At 41.2% G+C, this 12,676-nt stretch overlaps 1 protein-coding gene across 8 annotated transcripts in view; it reads right to left on the bottom strand.

The window, feature by feature from the left end:
* The window catches only part of ZMYM2 (zinc finger MYM-type containing 2), a 128,067-nt gene extending 115,640 nt beyond the window's left edge, over nt 1-12,427 (bottom strand). The window contains exons 1-2 of one of the 8 annotated variants that reach the window (XM_063650558.1): nt 12,334-12,427; nt 11,087-11,155 (exon numbers count right to left, since the gene is read on the bottom strand). The gene's annotated coding sequence lies outside the window, so the exon portion shown is untranslated. Of the gene's footprint in view, nt 1-11,086; nt 11,156-11,520; nt 11,830-11,969; nt 12,194-12,263 lie in introns of those variants that run through there. The other 7 variants (XM_063650560.1, XM_054447228.2, XM_063650561.1 and 4 more) reach the window with 7 other exon arrangements.
* Between the last annotated feature and the right edge of the window lie 249 nt (nt 12,428-12,676).

Genomic DNA, 12,676 nt, shown 5'->3' with positions numbered 1-12,676 from the left:
AATATATTTTATATATATATATAAAAACTAAAAATGAAATCAGACCACAACATTCACTTCTTACGTGGCTTTTCAGTATACTTAGGAGAAAGCCTACAATTCTTCCCCTTACCTGTATGTAATATTTCCATCTGATTTGATCCCTACCTACAATCTAGGTTCACTTTCAGCCCTACTCTTCCCCACCTTGCTCATTAAGCTTCAGCTAAACTAAACTAAGCCTTCTTTCAGGCTGTGGAAGAGTTCAAGCTCCTCATCTCAGGATCTTCCTCTGCCTGAAAGACTCCTTTTCACGCTTCCGTCTATTCTCTGCTTAAATGTTACTCTCTCAAAGAAAGATCCTCCTGTGTCAAACACTCCACTAATCCATTGCTGGTCTCAATTAGGTGCCTCCTGCTACAATCTCAGATATACTTATTTCCTCAGCTGCATTCATCCAATTTGCAGTTATGTTTGTTGATCTGTAATCTGTAACCCCCAGAAGACTGCAAGGTCCATGAGGGCAAAGACCTATGCTCTTATTGCCTTACTGTATCCTTGAACTTAATAAAAGCCTGGCCAATAAATATTTACTGAATGAATATTTTTCTTTAACAAATAACCTTTCTGAGATTTGAGGATGCCTTTTTTTCTTTTTTTCTTTTTTTTTTTTTGGTTTGGGGTTTTTTCACTCCTCCCTGACCCACACTGAATTCTGGCTCTCTCTCTTCTTGTGTGCACAGGACAATCACTTCACCCCCAAGCCCATTTCCCTTTTATAAAATGGAAAATTAGAATAACTTCCTCAAAAGATGAAACAAGCTAAAATATAATTTATCTCTATCCTTTGTCTTTGGTCCTAATTTTTTTTACTTCTATATTCATCTGCATAATTACAGTTAGTAACATGACCTGATTTTAGTCCCTAATGAAAGGTTATCATACCCTATCCCTGTGATGCCCTTTACCAAAGAAGCTAAATAAACCCATACTTCCTTCTCCAAACACAGTTTAAAAACTACAACAGCAAAAATAAACTTCAACTACACACGTTAATTTGGAAACAAATCATCAAACATTCATTTATTCTTATGACCACTTGTTGGTGTTCCAAATCTATGATCTAGCGTAATGACTGTTTTTGATAACAAATCTTCCATAACGTTTAAACAGATGGAGTAGACGGCTTTTAAAAAAAACATTACCTTCTTTACGTGACTTCAAATGTTCCATGATTAAGACCTCATCTAACCTAAAGAAACAACAATACTTGCATCAATAAGCAAATGAGACCACAGATCCAATAAGGTAGACTTCAGGTACTAAGAATCTATTTCTCTAATACAGACTAAGTAAAAATCTCTTGCCTCTGTTTCATAAGACTCAAAACTCTTTTTTAACCAGCATTTTTTTCTTGAGATGTTCAAATGTTTCAGATTGCTTTAAAAAAGAAAAAAAAAGTCAAAGGAATACAGAGCATAGAGTATCAGAATTTCCTTATTAGACAAATTTCAGAAAATAAAAAATCTTATCACTTACAATTCAATAGCTTTTTATTTTTTAAATTATCTAGTAAATAAAGTGAGCCTGAAGCAAAGAAGGCAACCTCAATAAATCTTAACTAAAGAAAGCAGTCCTCAATAAGTCTTATTTTGCTGATCTCTTTTATTCAATCCCTTCCTTCATATCCTGAGTTATACTTTGTCTCTGAATTTCATCATACATCTAACACAATAACTACCAATTATGAAAAACATGCTTGACAGCACTCTCATCACAAGTTCCTTGAAAAGACCTTATACTATATTATGACCCCATTTTGCAGTTGAGTAAATTACTGTGTACAATCAAGTAAATCTCCTACGGCACACAGCTGTAGGTGGCACACGCAAAGTTTGTACCTAAAAAGTCCACATACCTTTCATTATACCACATTATCTTCCCATCAGCTAGAACTAAGACTAGTGAACTGGCCTAATAAACTGATCACTAGAATTCAAACAATCAGCTAAAGACTTCTGCAACTTAAGGATAGGGAACGGAAAACAAGGATGTCAGACTGTGATGAATATGTCCATTGTTGATAGTAACAGTATATATGCAAATTATTAGTGTGATGACCAGGTGGAAAAATCACAAGAATACATTTTAAAGTTTAAACACTGGTCTCAAGGGGAATGGAATTATGCAGGAACTCTCATTTTCTATGTCACATATATTTTTTACTGCATAAAGATATTAAGGGAATGTTTTATTTTTATAACCAAAATATTCTTTAAGAAGCGTCCTTTGTGATATGCATATAATTATTCATTTCTGTTTATTACCTATTACACTTTGTTTATATTTACTCATTTATATGACTACCTCTCTGAACTGAACAGTGAGAACTTACATGAAAGACACACATAACACACTTCCTACTTGATTTTTTCTTTTTAAAAGGGTTTTTAAGTCTAGGCTTAATTTTTATTTTGTTTCACATGCCAACGGAAATTTCTCAAGTTTTTGCAAAATGAGCAATGTCATCAGACTGAGCTTTAGGAAAAATTAATCTGGCTACAATGGAGTCAAGAATAGGAAGAAACTGCCTTGTAAATAATTCCGTTTTCTAACAGGCTAAGGTGAAAGTTAAAAACATAGTAAGAGAGAGCTAAAGATGACAGTAAAGGACACTTAAAGGTCTCAACATTAGAAAGTCTAGTGAGGGGAGGTCTGGTGCGGTGGCTCACACCTGTAATCCCAGCACTTTGGAAGGTCAAGGTGGGCAGATCACCTGAGGTCAGGAGTTCGAGACCAGCCTAGCTAACATGGTTAAACCCCATTTCTACTAAAAATACAAAAAAATTAGCCAGGCACGGTGGCGCGCACCTGTAATCCCAGAGCACCTGTAGTCCCAGCTATTCGGGAGGCTGAGGCAGGAGAATCACTTGAACCCGGGAGGCAGAGGTTGCAGTAGACCGAGATCACACCATTGCGCTCCAGCTTGAGCAAGAAGAGCAAAACTCTGGCTCAAAAAAAGGAAAGTCTAGCGAGGGGAAGTGAATGAGGTGGTCATAACTATGAAACCACATTAAGCCCCAGAAGCAAAAATTTTAAATGTTACAGAATTAAGACCAAAAGAAGCAGTTAAAAGATTTGACAATTAGGTCACTAGTGACCTCAAAAGAGCAGATTTGTTATAGTGTTGACAGTGCAGATCAGACAGTGGATTTCTTTCTAAAAGTATAGGGAAAAGAAGAAATCGTTAGAAAAAGATGCAGAGATTCTGGAGGATAAAGCATTTTTATCTCGATGGAGGATAAAGCACTGCAGACTAATGAAAAAGCTAGAAGAGGGAAGTCGGTGAAGAGAAACATAGAAATTCTTCTAGTCATTACCAGATGAGCACAAAGTAAGTTTACCATACCAGGTGGTGGCAGCGAATTCACTGTTTGGTCCATATAAACAGACAGTTTAAGAATTGCAGCTGCTATTAACTGAGCACCTACTATTGGCCAGCTGCATATCCTGTATTATTTTTAGTCCTCACCTCAACAATCTCAGGAAACCAGGCATTACCGTACTCATTTGTTAACTGACTGAACTACAGCTCAGACGTTACATCACTTGCCTGATATCGCAAACTGGTACATAACTGGAGCAAAATTGTTTTTAATAGTTATATTAAAGCATAATGTACGTGTAGTAAAATTTACTTATTTCAAGTGAAAGATTTGATAAATGTATTAAATGTATATACTTATGCAACAATCACCACAATCCAGTTTTATATAACACTCTATCACCCCAAAACTCCCTTCATGAGCAGGGCAGATTTAAGCCTGAATCTGTATGACTCCAACTCATGTCATGCTACAATGAGAAAAATGGCTTTTTTTGGCAGAAAATCTGCAAAATTAAGTCGTTACCCTTCCAATCTTCTCTTAGTACTCACTAGTTCCCTTTCCATGTGAGGCCCTTATATATCTCTAGAACCACACTCACATATCATGATCTCACCAAATTCACAAGTTTACTGTAATCTGGAAACATACCCCCTAAAAGCACAGTATAATCAGACTTTTATATAGGATGCTATTACAGATACTGTGGTCTTTTTTTAAAAAAAACAAAAGGAGGTAGGAAAAGGAAAGACAAATGAACAGCTAAGTCCAGGAGGAAGACTGAATGAAAACAGAAGAGTAAGGTCCTTAAAAAAGGAAAATGTGATATACAAATAAAGAGAACATGAAATAACAGAAGTCAGGAGTCTGTGTCATGGAAGAGAGACTAACTGGAACAGAAGCTTCTCTTCCATAAGCAATGTAAAACCGTACAGAGACATAGGATGGAATGACTTCCTAGGCAGGAGTTAACACTTATTTGGCTAAGAAACAGGACTATACAATAATAAGACAGACAAAAATCAAAATAAAGTGAGACAATATTCATAGTAAAGTTATAAAGCTAAAACTTGTTAAATTTTATAATAATGATTTTCCTATAACTAATTAAAACAAGTGCAAATTTTTCTTTAGGTAAAAAAACAAGCAGGCTGGGCACGGTGGCTCACGACCATAATCCCAGCACTTTGGGAGGCCAAGACAGGCAGATCACCTGAGGTCGGGAGTTCGAGACCAGCCTGACCAACATGGAGAAACCTCGTTTCTACTAAAAATACATAATTAGCCCGGCGTGGTGGCACATGCCTGTAATCCCAGCTACTCAGGAGACTGAGGCAGGAGAAACGCTTGAAACCAGGAGGTAGGGGCTGTGGTGAGCCCTGATCGCACCATTGCACTCCAACCTAGGCAACAAGAGCAAAACTCTGTATCCAAAAAAAAAAAGAATTATAGACATATAAGAATTCAGGCCTGGTACAGCGGTTCACATCTGTAATCCCAGCACTTTGGGAGGCTGAAGCGGGTAGATAACCTGAGGTCGGGAGTTCAAGACCAGCCTCACCAACATGGAGAAACCCCATCTCTACCAAAAATACAAAATTAGCCAGGCGTGGTGGCTCATGCCTGCAATCCAAGCTACTCAGGAGGCTGAGGCAGGAGAATCACTTGAACCCGGGAGGCGGAGGTTGCACTGGGCCGAGATTGCACCATTGCACTCCAGCCTGGGCAACAAGAGAGAAACTCTGTCTCAAAACAAACAAACAAACAAACAAAAAGCAAATATAGAATTATAAATATATAAGAATTCAGGCCTGGTGCGGTGGCTCACACCTGTAATCCCAGCACTTTGGGAGGCCCAGGCAGGTGGATCACCTGAGTTCAGGAGTTCAAAACCAGCTGGCCAACACGGTGAAACCCTGTCTCTACTAAAAATACAAAAATTAGCCAGGTGTGGTGGTGCACACTTGTAATCCCAGCTACACAGGAGGCTGAGGCAGGAGAATTGCTTCAAGTTGAACCCAGGAGGCGGAGGTTGCAGTGAGCTGAGATCATGCCGTTGCACTCTGGTCTAGGCAACACAGCAAGACTCCGTCTCAAAAAAAAAAAAAAAAAAAAAAAAAAGAATTCAGATACCATATCAGGGCCAGAAATAATTAAAATTATTAAAATAAGATATGACAAGCCTGGAACGAAAACAAGTACAAATCTAAACAGGAGGATAAAATAAAATTTTCATTTAACTTATATTTTTACTTCCACCCAAATCTTTCCTTAGTTCTACAGAACTAGAAACACAATTCACTAAGTCTAGATGAAATGCTCTTCCAAGCAGAGCCAAAGAAACTGCTAGCCCACAATTAACAGAACACATCTTTTATGACTATCTAATATACAACAGGTGTTGTAATATCCAATTTGTTGAATCAGTCCCCTGATTATTACCCTGAACGTCTAGTCCACCTTGATATTCCAAGAAACACTATTCTTCCTAGGAAAAAGACATACCTCTTTGAAATCAATGATTATAAAACTGTTCCAGTATTAGAAGAAAAGTCATTTTTTAATGTTAAGTAACAAAACCCAAAAATTTAGTTGTCAATTCTTACACTAGTAAGTCCAGAGATGGTATCCAGGTGACTATGGCAGAGAGTAATATACACATGTATGGCTATAAAGTAAAAAGAATTTGTCTCACTGTATTATAGTCACATTTTACAAACATTATTCTGTCTGCAACTTCTAACTGTGCATCTCAATGTTACTTAGAATAGCTATGTAAGTATTTTTCTTATCCAATCTAAATGCATGGTTAGAGAGAAATAAGTTTAATGCAAGAGTTTTAACAGATCTTTCCCAACATTTTTATATGAAGTTGCAACAATTAATTATATTCCTAGTAAATTTATCCTGAAAGATTACAATTTAACATTAACTTGTAATATAAAAAAATATACTTTTATGGATAAATTTTTTAAAACTCTTTTGACTAATTTATAAATTCACCAAAACTAATCTGACCTTGAAATTCACTAGGAACACTTAGAGAGAAAAAAACAATCTGGAACCCTCTGAAAAAGAGAGAAAAACCTAATCCTTGGCAGCCTACTGACATTAAAGAGAAGGGTCTAAATTAAGAATAAACAAAAACAAGATGATAACTTATACTAACAAAACACAAATGTGCAAAAGTTTTTAAAAACCCAACCTACTGGCTGCGCACGGTGGCTCACGCCTGTAATCCCAACACTTTGGGAGGCCAAGGTGGGAAAATTGCTTGAGTCCAGCAGTTTGAGACCAGTCCGGACAACAAAGTGGGTCCCTGTCTCTACAAAAAAACGACCTATTAAACATGCATTATCTATTTCTGTGAACAATCATTTTATTTATTTTTTTTTTTGAGATGGTCTCTCACTCTATTGCCCAGGCTGGAGTGCAGTGGTGCAATCTTGGCTCACTGCAACCTCCACCTCCCAGTTTCAAGTGATTCTCCTACCTCAGTCTCCTGAGTAGCTGGCATTACAGGTGCCCACCACCATGCCTGACTAATCTTTGTATTTTTAGTAGAGACAGGGTTTCACCACATTGGCCAGGCTGGTCTCGAACTCTTGACCTCAGGTGATCCACCCGCCTCAGCCTCCCAAAGCTAGGATTACAGGCGTGAGCCACTGAGCCCGGCCCACCAGTTTACTCTTACGTCATTTCTTGAAATAGCAAACATGAATACTTAGAGAACATTAATCAAATCAGTAAAACTAAAACTCAACAGCTATACCCTTCTTTCAAATTAAAGAGCATTAATTTTTCTTAAAATTTATTACTTCTAATTTTCAATGGACTGTTATAAAGTTAAAAATAAAACAGTACTAAGAACAAATCCCAAAGTCATACTAATCAAGTGATTTTGCTAACCTCTGCACATCATTTTTTTAAACTCTTTAAGAGTTTAAAAATGTTTACAAAAATTCATTCTGCAGCTCCACAGAAGTGCTTCAAGTATTGTGTAAAGCTTGATCCAAAAAAAATTAATATATCTTAAAATATGCACAAAAACAACAGATATGTTCAAATGTGTTATAATCCAAATTTTAACACATTTTAAAATGACCAATTCATCTTGTTGCCAAGCATTTGGTGATGACCATAAAGATCCTTTTCATATGTCTATTTTAGTAAGAGAGATCAAAGACTACGAAGTGACTTATTTAAAAAACCAGGTTGCAAATATAAAAATGTCCAACTCCAACTACATAAAAAAAAAATTCTTGCTGGTATACAACCAAAATAAAATATGAAAATAAGCTGCAACTGTTACTCAGATTGCTGCACTCAAATTCATGGATTTATCCAACAGCAATTTTTCTCATTGACAACTCTGTAAGTCTTATATATTGGAGACCTGCATTAGAACTTTTTGATCTGAATACTTCAAAAGTCCTGTTCACTTCTATGCTTTGACAGGAATATAAGAAAATCAACCAACTGAAGTGTTTTTAAAGGAGGAAAACGCAGGGAGTCAAAGCAATTTATTTCCTCCCTAAATTGAAATGCCCTACATAAAATACTATTTGTGAATCCAATGAGATAAAACACTTGAGTTTGGGCTCTCCTTGCATTCGCTAAAAAAATCATATGCAGGCCGGCACGGTGGCTCACGCCTGTAATCCCAGCACTTTGGAAGGTTGAGGCGGGCAGATCACTGGAGCTCAGGAGTTCGAGACCAGTCTAGCCAACATGGTGAAACCTCATCTCTACTAAAAATCTCCGTCTCTACTAAAAATACAAAACTAGCCAGGTGTAGTGGCACGTGCCTGTAGTCCCAGCTACTTGGGAAGCTGAGGCAGGAGAATGCTTGAACCCTGGAGACGGAGGCTGCAGTGAGCAGACGTCATGCCACTGCACTCCAGCCTGGATGACAGAGAGACTCCGTCTCAAAAAAAAAAAGGCTGGGCAAGGTGGCTTACGCCTGTAATCCCAGCACTTTGGGAGGCTGAAGCAGGCGAATAACTTGAGGCCAGGAGTTCAAGATCAGCCTGACCGACATGGTGAAATCCTGTTTCTACTAAAAATACAAAATTGGCCAGGCACAGTGGCGCACGCCTGTAATCCCAGCAACTTAGGAGGCTGAGGCAGGAGAATCACTTGAACCCAGGAGGGAGAGGTTGCAGTGAGCCAAGATCACATCACTGCAATCCAGCCTGGGCAACAAAAGTGAAACTCCATCTCAAAAAATACTAATAATAATTATATATATATATATCACATGCAATTTGAATAGCCCAGTCTTCTCATAATAAATGACATTATGATATATATTAATTATATTGTCAAATGGGATAGACATATTAATGCTAGAGACAGAAAATATAACATTTCTAATTATACAACGCCTTTTGACACCAGAGTTTCAGCATTTCATACTCATTCTTCCCATCACATTAATACCAGAGCATCTGACTGAAGGTAAAGATTCACTTTGTCTCAAATGCATTAATATTAAATTTGTACACCTCTGTACCTCAAACAAGGGCAAAATACAATAAAACTGAAAAAATAAAAACTGTTCTTCAAAGATAATATAAGCTCTATATCCACACACAAGTTAAAAATGTTCATATGTCAGCATATATGTCATACTTGAGTGATTCAGGGTTGTCTCACCACATGAGATACAAAGGCCCAGCCCATGGAAAAGTAGGGACCACTTTATATCTTCCTCCCAACAATTAAAAAGGATAGGTGGGAGGGAATAGATATTATAAAGGATGCACTAAAGAAATATGCCATAAATATGCAAAGTATTTTTAACTGTCAAAATACTTTGTAAATGGATCTAAAAGCACTTACATATGTTCCTACTGTATAATAAAAGTACTTATTTAGTCAAGGCCAATTAAAAATCATCAGGTTATCTTCATCTTACTGTCTAGCACATAACAGCATCACTAGTTGCTGTTTTTAAGTAAAGAAATGTTCAACTCTAAGCTAAATCGTTAAGCAAAACAAGAACCATTCTGGTATTATGTAAAAGCAGCACTGCTTTCCGTTAGTATACATATGTTGACATTACAGAAAAGTACTGATTTTACATTTTTTATGTTCCTCATCTACAAATATCTACTAAACACAACCAATTATCAAGCTTCCCCTATCAACATAACTAAGAACAAAGAAAAAAAATCCTAGAAGGATAAATCTTTTGTAAAAATATGTGGCGATAAGCATCATCCACCTATTTGAAAGATCTAATCCTTGATTCATTATATTTGAATGATCTGATGCCTGAGATGAACTTCAAACTCATTAGAGAAGTTATATTCATTCAAGTTAGCAATATTTAGAAAACAATTACAGACTGTAAATTGTACAGACGCATTGAAAAAGAGACTATGTTAATTCTGATCCAAACAGCCCGTTAGTTTTGAAACAAGGCAGAATAAAAATCTAATTGATAACTGTGGTTATCAACATCACTGGGTTTTCTTGGTAATTAAATTACTTAACACATGTTAAAAATTAGTGTGGGCACGTATTGATAATTTTAGAATGTGAATGATGGGTACATGGAGGTTCAGTACACTATTCTTACTAGTAAAATTTAAAGTTTCCATAATAAACTTAAAAAAAAAAAAAAACACCTTAGAATTGGGCTAGCATACAATAAGGGCTCAATACATGCCATCCGTATTACCCTGTGGGCTACTTGCTAAGATTAAAGTGTCCTGGACTGTGCCTAGAACGATGTATATTTAATATAAGTTACTATTCTCACATCATCCTTCACAATGTATATTCAGCAAATGCTTATCAATTAACTATTTTTTGAACCATGTGGACTGAATACTTAAGCGTAAATAACTCATCTCTGACTCTGACAGAGATCTACAAGTTACCACATCAACTATCAGTGGGCTCCAGAGACATAATGTGTCCAGAGTGCTGACTTCAGATACTTTGTTTAGTTTCAACTGCCTGAAGGAAAATACGACTGGCTACCTTCATCTTCCTCTCTAGCACATTACATAGTTGCCTTAAAATCAACAAATTAAATAATTCTCAGGTAACACATTCAAAAATGATCATTAAGTGAAAGATGATCAACATGGAAGATGGGGAACGAAGAAAGTAACTAGATCAGTACACTGGACTGATCAGCATACTACTTGGGGAACAAGATAGTACTAGAGGAGTTGACTCCCTTTCCTAAGCAAATATATGAAAAAGATCTAGCAACTCATGAGCCGTAAGTGTCAAAATTTGTGTTTCCAGTAGACATAAACAAAAATATAAATGATTATTTCTATGTTTCCAATTCCTTCAATCAATTAGCCATTGTTTAAGGAAGAAAAAATGTTAAGGTTGCATGCACAGCATTCAACAAGAAATAACTTTAATTCCCATTTTGGAACTCTAGAGGGCACCAGAAATATGCCCTCCTTCGCACCACCCCTCCTCCCGGGTAACGTGAGCAGCTGCAGAAGCCCGTCGTCTGGTTGCTGAGGTTGGTATTGCAGCAGCAGGAGCGATGTCTGCAGCGGTGGAAACAGCAGCGCCCACTCCCAGCTGCCTCACCAGCCATTACCCAGGCTTCGCCCTGGGGGCAGCTGCCACCCAAGGGAAAGCTCCTCCCCCTCAAAACAACCGGGAGGGCCAGGTCCCATAGCTGAACCCCTACAACCTGACAATGTCCTCTACTAGCAACAAATTAGGGGCAAAGGACTCACAATGGGGGTGTTTTCCTCCTCACTTTCTGCCAAGGATGCACCAGACAGGGCTGAAGGCGATTCTTGGTCCTGGGATAGGAGGAAAAAAGAAAAATGTATCAAAAACACACAACCTGGTGGGAGAACCCAACCCTTTCTGCCAGAAGGAGGCAGAGAAGGGAATAAGAGGTCAAGGAGGTTCGGTCCTTCTATTATTACCCCCACCATGCGCACAACAGCCCCCTCCTGCGTAAGTGGGGCAAAACAGCGCAAAATACATATCTGGGGCCAAAACCCATGTGAAAGGCAAAATCTGGAAGGGAGGGGGCCTAAGGACACCGAGCCTGCTCCCGGGAAGGGAGGGGGGAAGGGAAAACGTTGCCTCGACGCCAGCAAGGGATTTGTATTCCCTCCTAAATTTGCCCACCCAGCGTCATCCCCGTCACTCCAAGTACCAATTCAGAGGTAAGGGGCGGCTCACGTCACCGCTGGGCCGATATCGCCCACATTTGCCCCAAGCAGTTGCCCTGGGCCCGAGGTTTGCCCCCCCCTGCAGTCGGCGACCGGCAGCGCTGCCTCCCCGTCCGCCATTAGAGACCCAGCCAAACAATACGTGCGGAGCAAGAGCCGCGCAGCGCAGCGCCGAGGAAAAGAAGAGCGAAGGAGGCGACCCGGCGGGGCAGAGGCAGCAGCCCTCACCCCGAAAAACTTGGGGACCTCGGCTCCGGTGGACAGGGTGGGAGCGCTACCCCGAGAGCGGACACCCGGCCGGGTCGCCCCTCCCCCGCCCCCCGCAGGAGAGAAAGGAAAATGCCCCGCGACCTCCCCGGGCGGCCGGCACCCCCGCCCCGCCGTCCCGCCGCCCCGCCGGCCCCGCGACCCCCGCCGCCGGCGGCCGCCTCACCCAGCCCTCCCGGCCTCGCCCGCAGTCTCCCAGCCCCTCGGGCCGCACGCAAAGGCGCCTGTGACATGAGCGCAGCCCCGAGCTGCCCCCGAGGCCCCGACGCGGCAGCGGCGACGGCGGCCGCGCCGCGGGGTATTAATCCCGGGTCGGTGGGAGGCTCCGGAGGCTGCCCTCACCCATCTCCGCCTCCCTAGTCGCCTCCGCCTCCGCCTCCTCCTCCGGAGGCTGCGCTGCTCCCAGCCACCCCCACTCTCGGCGGCCCTGGACTGGAAAGACAGCGGGGATAAGCCTCACCCGGTTCTGGCTGCGGCTCCGCGGAACGAACCTCCCCTCCCCCGGCCCACCCCCCTTCGGCGACACGCACAACTCCGCTCGGTCCAGTCCCGGCTTTAGCGCTGGTGAGGAGGTGGAGGCGGAGGAGGCGGCGGTGCGGCCGAGCCCGGGGGAGGCCCCGCCCTCCGCGCGCTCATTGGCTGGCGGGGAAGGCGGGCCGGAGCGCCTCGGGCACGCCCATTGGCTCCGACGGCCGTCCTTCAGGGCCCCCCCTCGGTAGGGTGGTCCGAAGGGCTGTCCGTCAGGTGCCGGCCACTCCCCCGGCCCTGCCGTTCCACTCCCGCCTCCGCCGGCCCTCGACTCCCGGCCGGGTCCCCTCCCCGCTGGTCCCCCGCCCCCACCCACCGGGTCTGCCAGGGTCAAGAGCCCGAGAT

Source organism: Pongo pygmaeus, chromosome 14 (assembly GCF_028885625.2).
Source record: "Pongo pygmaeus isolate AG05252 chromosome 14, NHGRI_mPonPyg2-v2.0_pri, whole genome shotgun sequence".
NCBI classification, from domain to species: domain Eukaryota; kingdom Metazoa; phylum Chordata; class Mammalia; order Primates; family Hominidae; genus Pongo; species Pongo pygmaeus.
The sequence above is the reverse complement of the archived record's forward strand: the minus strand, read 5'-3'. Positions and strand labels throughout refer to the sequence as shown.